Source organism: Rhinolophus hipposideros (genome assembly GCF_964194185.1).
Source record: "Rhinolophus hipposideros genome assembly, chromosome: 6".
Classification (NCBI taxonomy): Eukaryota; Metazoa; Chordata; class Mammalia; order Chiroptera; family Rhinolophidae; genus Rhinolophus; species Rhinolophus hipposideros.
The window spans coordinates 59,838,236-59,857,206 of record NC_138052.1 but is presented as its reverse complement, the minus strand read 5'-3'; positions in this window follow the sequence as shown (position 1 = coordinate 59,857,206).

Sequence of the window (18,971 nt, the reverse complement as noted above, 5' to 3'; positions counted from 1 at the left end):
ATAGAAATTAACTTGAAATTGGAAACAGATATTTGTTTCCATTTTAATGTTGAATATATGAAATAATTCAAGAATACATTTTGCCTATTAATACTGGATATGCATAACTTGTTTCAAAATTTCCATTTAAGTCAGTATTATTTCTTTTTCTGGGTTATCTAATTCAGTAAATGTAAGACAGTTTGGTCAATGTAGTTAAATCAAATTTAATTAATGCTCCATAAAAGAGCTAATGTCTATCAAATTATAAGCATATAAGCATAGGCTGAGACATTAATAACAGCTATGTTTGAAAATTATTGTTGAGTGATTCATTAAGAATCAGAGGAAGTTGGGCTGGATGGGATTTGCAAGTAAGGGGGAAAATCCACCTTCTGAAGATCAAAATCTGGCCCTTTTTGATGGCATAACATAGCCAATAGAAGTAACTTGGCAACCCTTTGGATCTGACGCCATCAACTGCTAAAGAAGATCACCATCTCTGGTGACACTCAGGACTCAGTGGGCAGCTATGGCTTCTTAGCCACTTAAAGAAGCAGGAGCTGAGTAGCTCTTTGCTGTGTGGGCTCTGGAACCATCTCCAAAACGAGCCTCACTATAGTCTTCCCCTGCAAAAGACACCTTCATGCCTCAGGACTTCAAACCTCACTTTCCAACCAAATCTAAAGGCCAGAAGTTCTCATTTCTTTAAGTCATTAAAAGCCTTAGGAGAACCCACGAATTTGGTCCTTTTGGAAAGAATGCCAAGCCTATAATATTCCTTTCCTTTTAGGAATGTTACTTAACTATGAAAGCTTGCTTTTGGATTTTTAGGATCCTGAATCTTAATTATAGTTTCTTTATGACTAGAATGTTTCCAACCATGAAATCGGAAATCTTTCATGACTCTCCTCTCTTCATGTTCCAATTATATTGAACTATGAGCCCTACGTGTTCACACTTCTGTACTGCTGCGCTTCAAGATTTACTTAAAGTCTTATTATGAGAAGGTATCTGTGAGACACCTCCTTGATCCTCCCTGTTTGAGTTAGGTGACCCTCTCATGTGCTTCCCCAGCACACGTGCATATCTGTATTATACTGTATTAAAACCATCCATTCATTTTTCCACCTTCGCCATTAGACTGGGGTCTTGTGGAGACAGGTGTTTTTTGTGTTTTTTTTTTTTTTAATTTAACCTATGTTATCCCAATACCTACCATAAGTGCTTGTACATAGTAGTTGTACAAGTGTTTGCTGGATAAATGAAAAAGTTGAGATCTTAACAAAGAAACAAAACTGTGGGGATTTACTACTTTTTCCCCCTCCATGTTTGACTGAATTAAATTTGTTGCTAAGTAGACACAGTACCCATATGGTCAGTCTCTATACGGATCCATTCTATAATGATTTCAGTAAATTACTCTGTAGCAACAAGTTCTCCATGTGAAGCAAGGACGTTAGCTTCACAGAGTTAACATTATGTGTAACGACGGCACATTATTAATGGGGGTTTTGATCATTCTAATTAAAAAGCTCTAGTAATAAGGACTATTGTAAGGATAATGTTACACTGAGAAAAAAATTAGTAGATTCAGGAACAGAAAGAATGGATTTATTAAATGGTTAAGATTTGCTTTAGGAATTCACTGGTATCACTGCACAATCACTTGGGTCCCAAGGTTCAGTATTCATTCTGAATAGATATGCTGTGTCTTAGCCCAATTAATTCATACTGCAGATCCATTGCCTACAAGTGAATAGTTGAACAGATTGAGATATTCTTCTAATTAAATCATAGCAACGTTGATTTTTTCTATTGGTAAACACAATAACCCCATAGTACATTAGCTAAGGTTAAGAATAAAGAACCATTTATAAAATAATGTCCTTATGACTGACTGAGACTTGCTCCTGCTCTGATACTTACTGGCTATTTGACCTTGGGATATTTTCTTAACCTCTCTGGGACTCATTTACCTTTTATGTAACACAGGGATAATAGTACTCAGCTCCCAGGGTTGTGAGGAATACATGAGATGAGCACGATGCCTGAGACATAGTAACTGCTCAGTAAATATGAAGTGCTATCATCATCATCATCACCATCACTTATACATAGGAATATTATTCCTCCTCAATTCTATAGAGTTTGAACCCCAAGTAAAGAAAAATCAAATCTAAATATAATAATTAACAAACCCAAATAGGTTAAAAAAAAAAATCCTTTAAAATACTTTCATTTTAAGTCTCCAGTAATTAATTCTATTATCTTCAGCTTAAATACTTACAGTGTATTTATAACACAAACCTAAATATTTTATTTATATACATGCCATGTAAATAATCTAGGAATTTAGGCACAGTCTCATGGAAAGGAAACTTTTTTCTGCTACTCAACCTATTAAAATGTTGTGAATATAGTTTTTAAGACAATAAAATACTATGCTATAATAATGACTAAAAAAAAAATCCCACTGTAATGGAGAAAAAATATTAACTGGGTAAATGAGTTGTAGAATTTGGATAGTTTTTATTTTTTCGTACTTTCCATATTGTCCATATTTTCTATAATAAACATTTTACTTTTAAGACATTTATTTTTCGATGGGAAAGCTATTCATCTTGTCTATCATATACATGCATATACACAGACACACACACATAGCTGGGGTTTTTTTTGGATTTTAGAATACACAATCCTCATAAAAATGATAGAAACAAAACAGACATGCATAATAAAGAAAATGAACTCAACGTAAGAAAATCAATCAATATGATACAGCACATTAACAGAATGTAACACAACAACTGACTAACAATTTCAGTTGATGCAGAAAAGGCATTTGACAAAATTCAATACCCTTTCATGATAAAACCACTCAACAAATGAGAAATGAAGGAAGGTATCTCAACATAATAAAAGCCATCTATAAAAAAACCCACAGTTAACACCGTACTAAAAGGTGAAAAACTGAATGATTTTCCTCTAAGGTCAAGAACAATGCAAGGATGCCCACTCTTTCCAACATAATATTGGAAGTCTAGCCAGAGCAATTAGACAAGAAAAAGAAAGAAAAGGCATTCAAATTGAAAGGGAAGAAGTAAAATTATCTCTGTTCACACATGACATGATTTTATATATGGAAAACCCTAAATATTCCCCCCACGAAAAAAACCCATTAAAATAATTTCAGTAAAGCTGCAAGACACAAAATCAGCACACAAAACTTAGTTGCATGTCTATACACTAATAATGAGCAATCTGAAGTGAAAATTAAGAAAATCACATTTACTAAAGAAACAGAAAGGATAAAAATCTTAGGAATCAAGTAAGAATGTAAAAGACTTATACACTGAAAACTGGAAAAAAAATGCTAAAATGAATTGAAAAAGATACAAATAAATTCAAAATTTTAAAAATATTAAGTCTTCCAACAGATGGAAGACTTAGTATCGTTAAAATGTCCATACTACCCAAAGAATCTGAAGAGTCAGGAAATTCTCATCAAAATCCCAGTAACATTCTTGGCAGAAATATAAAAATAATTCCTAAAATTCATTTGGAATTTCAAGGGACCGTGAGTAGCTAAAACAATCTAGAAGAACCAAGCTGGAGGCCTCGAATCTCCTGATTTCAAAACATACTACAAAGCAACATTAATCAAGATGGTGTGATACAGGCATAAAGACAGATACATAGACCAATGAAATGGAATAGAGAGCCCGGAAATAAACCCTTGTGTATATGGCCAAACAATTTTTGACAAGGATGCCAAGACTACACAATAGGGAAAGAACAGTCTCTTCAACAATGGTGTTAGAAAACATACCAGAAAATGAAGCTGGACAGTTATTTTGAATAAAAAAAATTAACTCAAAATGGAGGAAAGGCTAAATATAAGGCCTAAAACTATAATTCCTACAACAAAACATAGGAGAAAACCTTTAGAACAATAGATTTGGCAATAATTTCTTGAAATAACACCAAAAATACAGGCAACAAAAGCAAAAATAGACTAGTGGGACTATATCAGATTTAAAAATTTTGCACATCAAAGGAAACAATCAACAAAGGGAAAAGGCAACCTATGGAATGAGAAAATATTTGCAAATAATCTATGTGATAAGGGGCTAATATCCAGAATATATAAGAAACTTCTATAACTCAACAACAAAAATAAATAACTAAATTAAAAAGTGGACACAGGACTTGAACAGACAATTCTCCAAAGGAAACATACAGATGATGAACAAGCATATGAAAAGATACTCAACATCACTAATATCGTCGGAGAAATGCAAATCAAAATCACAATGAGATACCACCTCACACCCATTCAGATGGCCACAACCAAAAGAATAGAAAATAACAAGTGTTGAAAAGGATGCCACAAAATTGAAACCCTTGTACACTGTTGGTGAGAATGTAAAATGGTGTGGCCATTATGGAAAACAGCATGGAGTTTCCTTGAAAAATTAAAAATAGAATTACTATATGATCCAGCAATCCTACTTCTGGGTATACATCCAAAAGAATTCAAAGCAGGATCTCAAAGAGGTATTTGCACATCCATGTTCATTGTGGCATTATTCACAAGAGCCAAGAGATGGGAGCAACCCAAAGTCCATTGACAGATGAGTGCATAAAGAAAATGTGGTATATATGTTCAATAGAATATTACGCAGCCTTTAAAGAGAATATCTTGTTACATGCTACAACATCGGTGAACCTGGAGGACATTGTGCAAGTGAAATGAGCCAGTCACAAAGGACAAATGCTGTATGATCCCACTCATATGAAGTATCTAAAGTAGTCATCACAGAAAGTAGAAAGATGGTTGCCTAGGACTTAGGGCAGGGGTGGGGGAGGAAAGGGGAATTAGTGTTTAATGGATATCATCTTTCGGTTTTACAGGATGAAAAAGTTCTACAGATCTGCTGCATAACAATGTAAGTATACTTAACACTACTGAACGGTTACACTTCAAAATGGTTAAAATGATGAATATAATCTTTTTTTGGCTACAAAAAAAGAAAAAAAAATTGAAAGTCAAGGGTCTCTGTAATTACATTCACTCCCTACTACAAACATAGTAATACATAAATACCATATTACAAAGACAACTACTGTTAACAGGTGTATAGCTCCAAGACCTTTTTAAAAATATACCTTTATACAGGACAACCAAGATGGTGCAGGAGGTAAACACTGCGTTTACCTTCTTTCTCTCATAACCACATCAAAATTACAACTAATCTACAAAACCACCATTATTGAGAACTGCCTAAAATCAAGCTGAACTGAAACCCGTCAATTAAAGACGTGTAGAAGCCACCTCTAGACTTGTAGGAAGGTCAGAGACACTGAATGGGCTGTTCCCACACCCGTATGTGACCACTAAAGATCGGGAGGGCTATTTCGGCTGTGGCGGTCCCCACCATCCCCTAAACAAGAAAGAGATATTAGCTCCACCCCAGCCCAGGGTTCTAGTGCTGGGGAGAGAAGTCCCCATAATTTTTGGTTTTCGCATTATAGGGGTACCAGAAGAGGCAATAACAAGTATACCAACACTTGCATTATAGGGATACCAGAAGGAGAAGAGAGAGAGCAAGGAATTGAAAACCTATTTAAAGAGATAAGGACAGAAAACTTCCCTAACCCGGTAAAGGAAATGGACATACAAGCCGCCCAGGAAGCACAGAGAGTCCCAAATAAGATGAACCCAAAGAGGCCCACACCAAGACATATCATAATTAAAATGCCAAAGGTTAAATACAAAAAGAGAATCTTAAAAGCAGGAAGAGAAAAGCAGCTGGTTACCTATAAGGGAGCCCCCATAAGACTATCAGCTGATTTTTCAACAGGAACTTTGCAGGCAAGAAGGGAGTGGCAGGAAATATTCCAAGTGATATTCCAAATACAACCAAGACTACTCTATCCAGCAAGGCTGTCATTTAGAACTGAAGGGCAGATAAGGAGCTTGCCAGACAAGAAAAAGCTGAAGGAATTCATCACCACCAAATCAGTATTACAAGGACTCTTAGAGAGACTTCTTTAAGATGGGAGGAGGGTTAAGGACGGGTGAAGGAGAAGGGATTAAGAAGAACAAATTGGGTGTTATACAGTAGTCATGGGAATGTAGGTTATAACATAAGGAATACAGTCAACAATATTGTAATAACTAGGTATGGTGCCAGATAGGTACTAGATCTATGAGAGTGATAGATGAGAATGGGGTTGGGGTCAGGGTGAAAAAGGTGAAGGTATTAAGAAATATAAATTGATGTTTAATATAGTATGGGGAATATACTCAACAATGTTGTGAAGATCATGTAAGGTGCCAGATGGGCACTGGACTTACCAGGGGGATCACGTCATAGACTGTGTAAATGCCTGAGAGATGCCCTATACACCTGAGGAGCTGAAGAAGAATAATATTGAATGTCAACTATAACTAAATATATACCGTGTTTCCCCGAAAATAAGACCTAGCAGGATAATCAGCTCTAATGCGTCTTTTGGAGCAAAAATTAATATAAGACCTGGTACTATATTCTATTAATTATATTATATATTATTATATATTAGTCCGGTTCTTATGTTATAGTAAAATAAGACTGGGTCTTATATTAATTTTTGATCCAAAAGACGCATTTAAAGCTGATTGTCCAGCTAGGTCTTATTTTTGGGGAAACACGGTAGGTATATATAGTCACAGGATATGGAGTACAACATAGGGAAGATAGTTGATGGTATTATAACAGCTATATAAGATGTCAGAGGGGTAATCGCTTGGGGGGTGGGTTATCACTTTATGAGGGGTTTAAATGTCTATTACATTGCTCTGTAAACCTGAAACTAATACAAAAATTCATTAATATATATGTATACACACACACACACACACACACACACTCACTCACACACTCTACACTCATACATACTTTTCAAAAAGAGTTCTTATACTTGCCATTTTTCTTTTTTAATACTCAACAGAATATCATGGTCATCTTTCCATGTCTGTACATCGAAAAACTGACTTCATTCTTTGAAACAGCTGCATAGTAATTCATTGTCAGTTACTTGACTAAAACATTGGTAATGTTGCAAGAATATGGATGGACCCTGAGGGCATTATGCTAAGTGAAATAAGTCAGAGAAAGACAAACTGTATGATCTCACTAATTTGTGGAATCTAAAATAACAATAATTCATAGAAAAAGAGATCAGATTTACAGATCTACAGATTTACAGTGATTAACAGAGATGGGAGATGGGGGTTGGGAAAATTGGAGGAAGGTGATCAAAAAGTACAAACTCCCACTTGTAAGATATAAGTAAGTACTAGGGATGTAATACAACATGAGTATAGTTAACACTGCTGTATGGTATATTTGAGAGTTAAGAGAATAGATCCTAAGAGTTCTCATCAAAAGGCAAAACATTTTTTCTTTTTTGGGGGCATATCTATGAGATGTAAATGGTTAACTAAGTTTGTAATTATTTCACAATACATGAAAGTTACTATGCTGTACACCTTAAACTACCGTGTTTCCCCGAAAATAAGACCTAACCGGAAAATGATTTTTCGTTTTTTGATTTTTCAGGACATCCCCTGAACGTAAGCCGCAATGAGTCTTTTGGAGCAAAACTTAATATAAGACCAGGTCTTATATTCGGGAAACATGGTAATACAGTGCTGTACGTCAATTATATCTCAATAAAACTAAGAAAAATAAAGAAATGATAACATATGGGAGGGAAACTGGGACCAGACCAAAGAAGACTGAAAATCATGCCTCAATGTTTAGATTCTATTTGGTGGGTAATTTAGAGCCATTGAAGAATTATGAATATGAAAACCCTCAGGATTAAAACAATGTTTTAGGAAGGTAAGTTTGGTAGTGCTTTGGATGAATTAGTTACAGGAAGGAAAGGAACTAAGTTAGATTAATTAGAGTACAGTGACTACATGGCCAGGTTGTGCCAAGGGGAGTCTCAATGTATATCAGTTGTCCTAGTGTAAGTATTAAAGAGCCTTCTTTACTCTTCAGAATGCCCCTTTCACACTCAAAAATGTCTGTTTGGAAGGGAAATAATATAAGACTAAATATGAAGGTAGATGAGAGCTTGAGTAATACAGGATAGTGGCAGTGTGAATAGAAAAGGACGGTGGATGTGAAAGAAATCTTGTTGTGGTAGAATAATTTATATGAAATTTGTAGTTCAAGTGGCTGGATAACAAAATCTCAATAACTTGGAAAAAATATAGGAAAAAAAGGAAGAAAAGATTTAGAGAATGATGATGACTTTAGTTTGGAATCTCGTGTACTGGCAGGATTCCATGTTGAGCTGTGCGGTAGCTTATTGGAAATGTGAGGCTGGAGATACAGTTGCCCATATGGAAGTGATTACTGAAATCATGAAAGCGAATGAGATTGCCAAGGAATAGAGAATAATCAAAGATAGCAAAGAGGCCGGGAGGGAGGACCTTGAAGAAGACCTATTTCGAAAAACTCTCAAATTGGAAATACTAAATGAAGTTAATAGGTATTTCCATAATGACTTGATCATTTTGAGCCCAGTCATAATTACCAACCACCCATGTGAATGCTGAGTTTGAAAGTAGCTGATCAGAAAACCAAAGGGCAACTTCACAAACTATTTCCTGCTTATTGTCATTTCATATTTTCATCAACATTCTTCTTGTGGATATGAACTCCTGAGTATTATGTTATAAACACATTCTAGCCCAGGACTAGAATGAATGACACAAGGCAAACACAGCAGTTAGGTGTTGTGGACCACCTAAGTGTCTACATTCTTTGTCATTCACTTTCCTGTTCACTAATATATGTATAAAAATAATGTTATTGTTTCCTACATAACTTGCCATAGACTGTCAAGTTAATGGTCATTCCACAATTATCAGTGATGACATTAAGACTAAAACAGAATCAACAGTGCATTCACAACTGCATACGAGTAGTGTATTGACAAATATTAGTATTAACGTGTGAAAGCCCATGACTGTTTTGTTTATGAAGATATAAATATGACCCAGGAAAGGCCAGGCACACCTTAAAATCATTGTATGACACTGATATACATATATAAAGGCATTTGAACTTAATTGCAAGCCTGCCTTGATGAATGAGGAAAAAAAGAGTATTTACAACGTTTACGTTTTGAAAGGCAAATTCATATTCTTTTGCCCTTAAAAGAAAGCCATATGAAAGCACTTCAAATGTAAAACTTCACAGCAGGAGTACGGGCATGCTTTTTAAGTGTGTCTTTTTTTGAAAAAAACTTTGATGTTTCACTAAGTAATAACATACGTAATTCACTACAAGTCTAACTGAAAAAGTGACTTTCCAATTATTTAACTATATTTTCCTTCATTTAACAAAATTCACTTTTTGGAGAAAAAACAGTTTTAAAATAGACCACACATTTTCCCATATATCTGAAAACAAATGGTATGGTACAGCCCAATAGAATTATTTTAAATTTATGGAGGAGAAAACAGAGCAGGATAATGAATCTTTTCAAGCAATTTCAATACATTCCAAACCTTAACCTACTGTCAGAAAGACCTACTGCAGAAACTCTGGTAGACTCTGAAAAGTAGACAATGTGTTTTTAATACCTGCTTGGAAGAGAAACATATACGTATCCAGTTAGGAATTCAGATTCTTTGCCAATATTGTGAAATTAATTCAGGCAATATGGGACTCTGCAATATGCAAAGTTTATTACTCATCGATGCAAACAATTTTTCCAGATGGGCAGTGGGCCTTTCAAATGTGAAACTGATAATTTTTAATATGGTCACCACGGTAAGCTTGTTCTTCATGGTAAAGCACATCCAGTAATAAGTTGTAAACTGTCAATAAGTAGCTAGAATCTAGCTAGACTCTATGTTGCTTGACGTTTTAAGTCTCATCTTTGTTTTTTTTTCAATGGGAGTATAATATTCATGTCATTAAAAAAATTTTGTAAACTGTTTTTGGCAATATGTTTAGTTTTAGTAAAGAATAGCCTATGCAGATGCTGAGCAGTTTTCTCTTTCCCAGGATAATTATACAGCTAAATGATGATGTCAATGATACCTTCTGAGGTTGAGGCAAAATAAACTATCTCTTGTATGTTCCTTGAATTTCTAGATCCCAGTTTTTAAAGTTGAGATCTTGAACAGGTTGTTCAAGATCTTGTTATCATGTCAAGTGTTTTCCCCATTTTTAGGGTGGTGTTAGCTTCAGTTTTCATTATCAATATAAAGGAGAGTAAATGAACCAAGAAAACAAAAGTGGTCAAATGTGTCCAAACATTTCTTGAGCTTTAAGATCCAATTTAAAGCAACAGCTTTTAATCTAAACATATGGAAATAAAAACAAGACATAAAGATATATTTGTATCTTCTCTGAGAAGGTCATCCATTGACTATTTTAGGTTCTATAAAGTTCTATAGTTTTCAGTAATTTGTTAGTAGTTATTGTGGCTTTTACATAAACAGCCTTGGGAAAAAGAAAGCAGTAATTTGGGGAAAACCTTTTGGTTTCATAGAATCACTTTGAATACAGATACATCTTTTCAACAGGGAATCCAAGGAACTATGTACTATATAATAAGATCATTCTTTCAGCCACTCAACAGACCCCTTTATTAGTCTTCTCTGATGTTCTTGAGATTAATTTGTTATACCTGTTTTCATGAGATTTTAATATTTCACACTATATTCACATATAGAGTTTCTAATTCAAAAGCTTAACCATTAAAAAAAATCTTAATAGGGAAAATGAGATTATTCTTTCTGAATGTGAACATTTTTAGTATCAGCAAAGATATTTCTATCAAGTAGATTTTTATGAGTAGTACTGATTAAAAACATAAGATGCCTTGCTTAACGTAAGGATCTGTGGTGAGTAATTAACTTGGGGTTTGGCACTCTGTGAGCGAACCCCCACATTTATACCAGATTTTGTACAGAAAATTCATCAGCAGGTTTCAGTCAATATTTCCGACATCAAAGTAGTACTGCAAACTAAATTTAGACCTAACTTCTACTTCTGACCAAGATGGCACAATGGATCACATTTGCATCCTGCTCGAAACGATTGAAAATTCAAATGTAACATATAAAACATGATTTTAAAGACAGTATCAGGCAATAGGCAGTGATCCCTAAGAGGTGGGAAACAAAGGTGAGCCCCATGCTGGCTCCCAGCTTACTGCCTGGACTTTCCAGGCCACAGGGCAGGAAGGGGAAATCCAGTTGGAGATAAGAGTCTAGGGTGGCCAAAGCAGCTATAATTTGCAGTCGAGTCGAGTGCCAGAGACAAGAGATCCACACACAAAGAGAACTCTAGAGATATACAGGGTCTTCAACTGAGTACTACCGACAAGCCTGTGCATGTCAGGTAACGGCCCCAGAATGGAGGACAAAAAAAAACCCAAAACACACACACACACACACACACACACACACACACACACACACACAAAACAGTCGAAAGTTTTAGAAAATAATACTAGAAGCTCACAAAAGGGCCAAAACACTTCCTGTGTTCACCAATCAGAGAGGAAAATCTCACAATTCATAGGGCATTTGGAACAGTAGTCAAAAAGGTTTTGCCTCACTTGTGAGGTAAATTAGACCAAGACTAAATTTATTCCCAAGTAATTCAAAACAAAATATACAAAACAAAGCTCAAGAATATTTAAAAAAGAACAATATCCATCATTCAACAAGGTAAAGTTTAAAATGTGTACCATTCAGTCAAAAATCATCAGGCAAAACAAGCAGGAAAATACAACCTGCTAATGAAAAAGAATAAAATTAAATTAAGTATTGCTACGAGTCACTTAAAAATCAGGAGGCTATTAAGGAAGTGTGGTCTATGCACCTCTTGTGCCTCAGTTCTTAGAGCTTCTATTAAGTTGCTAAACCTGTTACTAAACCCAGCTCAAGTCCTGAAGCCATAAACATTCTGGATTCAAAAAATACCGTAATAACTGCTACATGTACATATATGGACTTTACTTCCTTCAGCATTCGCCTTCTTCATTTGCATACAAGAATTTACCAATCTCTGTTAACCCAGCCAGGATCCTTCATCTGCATGAAATAATTACATTTTGTGGTTTTTGCCTTTGTAAACCCTGCTTTTCTTTGCTCTCTCCAGAGCACAATTTGGGTTGCTACCTGAAACTGTCTCTTGGATTGTAACCCTTTTGCTCAAACAATTGTTTCCTGTTCTTTAGTACTACCTGAACCTCTTCATTGTTTAACAAACCCATGAGGAGAAAATCAATTGAAACTGAAAAATTATAGTTAACAAGTGAAAGGAAATAAAATAAAATCACACAAAACATTCAATCCAAAAACAAGGTAGTAAAAGAAAAAAGGATGCAAATAATAAATAGAACAAACAGAAAACAACAGCAAGATGGCAGACTTTAACACAATCATATGAATAATCACATTACATGTAAATGGTCTAAACACACCAATTAAAAGGCAGAGTTTATTAGATTGGATTAAAAAAGAAACACCCAACTATATGCTGCCTAAAACAAATCCACCTTAAATATAAAGACATAAATAGCTTAAATGTAAAAAAATGGAAAAACCCATGCCATGCTAGCACTTATCAGTAAGGATACAAAAGGACTGAAAATCACTATTTACTAATATGACTTAATAAACATTTATAGAACATACCAACCAACAACAGCAGAAATGCACATGGGACATTCACAAAATGAACCATGTTATGACCATAAAACAAGTCTCAATAATTTTTAAAGGATCCCATTTATAAAAAGTATATTCTCTGGACACAACAGAATTAGGACTCAATAATGAGTATTCCCAGAAAATTTCCAAACATTTGTAAAATAACACGTTTCTAAATAACCCATTGGTCAAAGGGAAATCAGAAAGATTTCTGATCTCAATAAAAATAAAAATTTGTGAGATATAACCTAACAAAATTTATGTAACAGAGTCAGCTAAAGCACTAATTAGAGGGAAATTTATAGCATGTAATGTCTATATTAGAAAAGTCAAGTCAATAACCTCAGTTGCCATGTTAAAAAACTTAGATAGCAAATTTAACCTAAGTAAGTAGGAAAAAAAATAATAATAAAGATCACAGTGTAAATCAATGAAATAGAAAACAGTAAAATCACAAAGAAAAAGCAACAAAAGCAAAAGCTGGTTCTCTGAGATAATCAAAAGTTGATATGCCTCTAGCAAGATTGATCTGGAAAAAGACAAACTACTCATATCAAGAGTGAGAGTATTAACATTGCTACATATTTTATAGTATACTAAAAGGCTACTAATGTAAAATTATGCACAAGTTTATAGTAATACATTGAAAAGTTGTATGAAATGAACAAAATCCTTGAAAGACACAACTAACAAAGCTCACACAAGAATACTCTAGCTCTATGTAATGTTAACACATTAAAAAATTTAAAAAGCCATGTGATCACTTAAATAGACAAATATTTGACAAAATCCAACATCCATTCCTAATTAAAACAAAACAAACAAAAAAACCCCAACTCTCAGTAAACTAGTAATAGAAGGGAACTTGTTCAATCCTACCTATGGTATATAAGGAATATATGGAAAATCGACAGCTAAAATCATTACTTACCAGGGAAAGACTGAATACTTTTCACTTAAGATCATGAACAAGACAAGATTATTCACTTAAATCCAGTATCTTTAAAGATCCTAGCCAGTGCAGTAAGATAGAGTTTGACCAATTTTGTTTTGTTGTTGCTGTTAAAGGATAGATACCAAGTCAGGCTTTGTGGAGTTACAGGCTTTGTGGAGTTACTGTCTTTGTGGCAACTACTCAACTGTTATTGTAGCATGAAAACAATGTAATACATAAACAAACGTGTCTGAATAAAACACTACTTACAAAATAAGGTTTTCTGACTCATGCTATAATGCAAGGGAAAAAACGTATCTAGATTGGAAAAGAAAACTGTCTTTATTCACAGATGTTTATCAGATGATCGTCTATATAGATGACTATAAAATCTACAAAAAAGCTAAAATCAGTTTAGCTAGGTTGCAGAATGCAATCAAAATGCAAAAATCAACTGTATTTTTATATACTAGCAATGAACTGTAAATTAAATTTTTAAAAATATCATTTACAACAGCATCAAAAAGTATGAAATACTTAAGAATAAAGATTACCAACATGTGTAAAACCTGTATACTGAAAACTACAAAACATTGCTAAAATTGAAGACCTAAATAAATGGAGAGATGTATTATATTCATGGACCAGGAGATTCAATATAGAAATGTCAATTTTTTGCAAACCTGATCTACAGATTTAGTAAAACTGACAAGGTTTTTGGAAAAATGGACAAGCTAATTCTAAAATGCACATGGAAATGCAAAAAATCTAGAATAGCCAAAGCAACTTTGCAAACGACAAAGCTGCAGAATTTACACCTGATTTTAAGACTTTATTAGTATAAAACTACATCAAAAAAGTCATCAAAAAAGTATGGTATTGATGTAAAGATAGACAAAGAATTAAATGAATCAGAAAAAGTTTTAAAAAGTTGAACTTTCGATTTTACTTTTTGAAAAAAAGTTGAACTGTTCATTGATGGTCGATTGATTTGCAACAAAGGTGCACAGGCAATTCAGTGCAGTCCTGTCAACAAATGACGTTGAAACAATTAGATTGTTCACCATATGCAAAAAAGTGAACTTTAATTCATACTTTCAACTATATAAAAAAATTAACCCCAAATGGATAATAAATTAAAACTGAACACATCAAGTGTTAGAGGATGTGGAGCAACTTGAGCTCTTATAAACTGCTGGTAGAGATATAAAATGGTATCACAACTTTGGAAAACATTGTGAAAATTTCTTAAAAAGGTAGCATATGAACCAGACATTCCACTTTTATGTATTTACCCCGAAAAAATGAAACGTTATGTTAATACAAAGACTTGTACATGAAAGTTCATAGTAACTTTATAAAAGTCCCAAACTGAAAATAACCCAAAGTCCATCAACAGGTGAATGGATAAACAAATTGTGTTATAGTTATACAAAGGAATACTACTTACCGACAAAAAGGAATGCATTATTGATACCTGCAATGACATGGATAAATCTCCAAATTATGCTGAAAGTAAAAAAAAACAAAACAACAACAAAAAAACAGTACATATTGTGTGATTCTATTTAAGTAAAATTATAAAAAATCTAAGGTGATGAGTACTTGCTTAGGGGGGAAAGGATTACAAAGGACATGAGGAAACTTTTGGTGCAGATGAAGATGTACATTATATCTTGATTGTGATTATGGTTTCACAGGTACATACATTCGTTAAACATCAAATTGTATACTTTAAATATGTGTGGTTCATTGTCTCAATTATCTCAATAAAGCTGTTTAAAAAGGTTAGTAAAGATCTATGAAAACCATTTAGTTATTTTTTAAAACTAATACGGTTTACTTTTATTTACTTATTTAAATTTATTTTTTATATTAGTTTCAAGTGTACAAAACAATGATTAGACATTTACACTCCTCACAAAGTGATAACACGCTCCCCCCAAGTCTATTACTCCTCTGACATTGTATATAGTTATAATACTACTGACTATTTCCTATGCTGTACTTTACATCCAGGTATGTATATGTATATACATATATATATATATGTATATATATATGGTCTCGGGATGTAAAACAATTTCGTTTTAGTGTGTGTATATATATATACACACACACACACACACACACACACACATATACATATACGTGTGTGTGTGTGTGTATATATATATATGTATGTATATATATATATATATATATATACATGGTCACGGGATGTAAAACCATTTAGTTTTATCAGAGAAATTAGTGTGTACACACACACACACACACACACACACACACGGTCACAGGATGTAAAACCATTTCTTTTTATCAGAGAAATTAATTCAGACATTTCTATCAATTTACTGCTTTACAATTGGTCTTACTTTACACTTTTAAGTAACTTACTATATAAGCTAATATTCTGAAATATAAATTTCATTTAAAACTGTGGCAAAAAAATCTCTATGTGAAAGCCAGTGCACAGCAAATTTCTAAATATTGTTCTATTTCTCATAGGACTCATTCTCAGTTCTACACGCAAGTATGATAACTTACATCAATGCAATTAAATCAGATATAAAAATGTCAGTACAAGCATAAACCTGTTAGCAGCCTAAGTTTGTTGTCAAAACCTCCAAAATCCTATTGGCTCAATATAATCCTCTCCTACACTTTTATTGTTTGCCTCTGGACAAGTTCTGACAGTAAATTTTTCATTTGATCTTTTGATCTTCAACTATCAAAGGGAAGAAAAGATGAAAAAAGATGGACAGGCTTTTAAACTGTTAGCACCATGTAATTCTGTTCAGGAAGAATGAGAAGCAATATCTCACATTATACATGTAAGAATCATTGAAACCTAAAAAAATATCTGTACTTATTTTCATTTGTTTCACTTCAAATAAACTGGTAGAATTCTTGACAGTATGTAAAGCTTCTGTTAAATTTGATTGGTGCTATTTTAATAAATATTATGTAGTAACTTATTGAAGCTTAAGATGATTGTCTTTATTTTATCAGTTATCTCTCTTAATTTTAATATGCTATCTGGCTAAACTTAGGAAAACTTTCATTCAGGAAAACTTAGATTCCAATTTTGCTGTTTCTACTCCTTGAATGGCATTGAAGGGAGGGTGGTAAACATTTACCACTGTCTCTAGCTCCTCATGCTAACTAGTTTCTTTTAAATAAAATTTCCAGAAATGATTTTCAAGATTTAAATACTCCGCATATACTTAAAAAATACTGTTTTGAAGATAGATGTTTTTCTGAACATAATAAAAACATATCCGAAAGTGCACTTTCATAGCACTTCCAATTTTCCATGAAAAATTTTAGGGTGCTTCAACTACAAAGCATTTTGGTGTGGCTATTTTACTATCCTGAAATTCATTTCTCCGAACACTCAATTATTTCCAAACATCAATAGAATACTATCTGATATTCTCTCTTCAACAAATGTTCATCTTATTTCATCTTGTTATTTCTCTGAATAACTGTGCTTTCATAAACTGTGTACGTGTGTGGAGGGCAGATATAGAGACATCTGAACAAGGTGCACTTCTTTCAATTTTGAGAATTTTCTTTATCATAATTTATCCCTCAGTAGAGACAGCTGATTGAAATTGCCAAATGTCTCTGGCGGTGTCCCCAGATGTGAAATGTCGGGGACAGTGAACTGTGCTCTCTATTTAAAGTGTTTAGTTTGAATTACTGAATTTCATTAAGAGAATGTTTCAGATGGACTTGACTTCAACATGCTCATTCACATTAATTAAGACTTTTTCAAAGCTAGTTTTTAGAATGTTCATTTAAAGAGCTTTCTTCCTTCTGTCCTTTTATGTAAAGCATGAAAAATACATTTATGTTCTGCACAAATGAAACCTTTTGATTTTGTGCAAATGAATTATAAAGAGAATTGATCACAAACCGTTTCACTTGTCCTTGCATTCCTGTCCTTTTAAAGAATATTATTTTTGTGCAGTAGCACAAAATGTATGCTGTATATGTACAGAGGTCTATGATTACCATGTCATAAGACTATCGTCCCTGTAAATGCCTTCCCAGCCTTCTAAACATTGTCTTCTTAAAGACAACTCACCTGTGCTGATACTTGTCACTTCTAATGATTTTTTTTATAAAGGGTATCAACTTTCATCCTTCACACAGTTTTGACTTTTATACATATCAGCAATCAGAAACCATCTGTGTAATAAACCTACAAATTAATCTTTTTAGTTATCTCTAATATTGAATGATTAACAATTAATGCTTTTCTGCCAAAAATCATCCAGGGAGAGAACCGGGGTTGGGGGGGCTGTCAAGAAATGGGTAGGGTCTCCTATATATAAGCCATTCTATATATCTAAGAGTTCCTGAAGGCTGCATATTAAACAGCTGAGGCTTTTAACCTCCCCATTAGAAGACTACTCTGGGGAAAATAATGAAAAAGACCTGTTAGGTAACTTAAAAATGGCAATGATTAGCTCAAACTAGGTTATATCATAATTCTTCTCAGTCCTACCTTTTTTATTGAAGTAGGCTGAAACAATTAGTGATGAATTTTCACCCCTACAGGAGTGGAAAATAGGTCTGGAGTATAAAAGTTAATTAAATATTTACCTTTTCTTCTATTATGGGTAATCAGTGCGAGAGATGTAGTAAAAATAACTAATAGTTCTTAGCACATTAGAAGAAAATGGTCTGTGGAGTGAACCACCAACGTGGTTGATTAATTCACTTGTATGTATATAATGTATATAAATTTGAGTGACAGGTGGTTTAGTTATGCATATCTCTACAAATTAACTGGTTTCTCATGTTAATCACATGTTAATTCACAAAATTATCTAAAGGATTTAGTTATTCAAGTACGTACTTTATCTATTCAATACTGAATAAAAATTCAAAGATGAACATTTTAACTAATGTAGTCGATTCTCCTTTCTCCCATTAAACTTTTCCAAATTTAAGTGAAATATTTACAATACATAGTTAACCCTTGAACACAGGTTTGGACTGAGTGGGTCCACATATGTGGGGGGAAAATCCATGTGTAAGTGGACCTGTACAGTTCAAACACATTTGTTCAAGGGTCAACTGTATTTTCAATCTGTGGTTGGGAATCCACGTATGCGGAGGGCCGAATGTTGTTACGCAGATTTTTAACTGGGGTGGGGGGTTGTTGGACCTAACCCCGTGTTCCTCAAGGGCCAACTGTATACACTAATGCACAATCATGAAATGATCCATGCAATTAGTGTGTTATTGTACACTATATTTCTAACTTGAGGGGTTTCAGTCACTGAAACACTTTATATATTC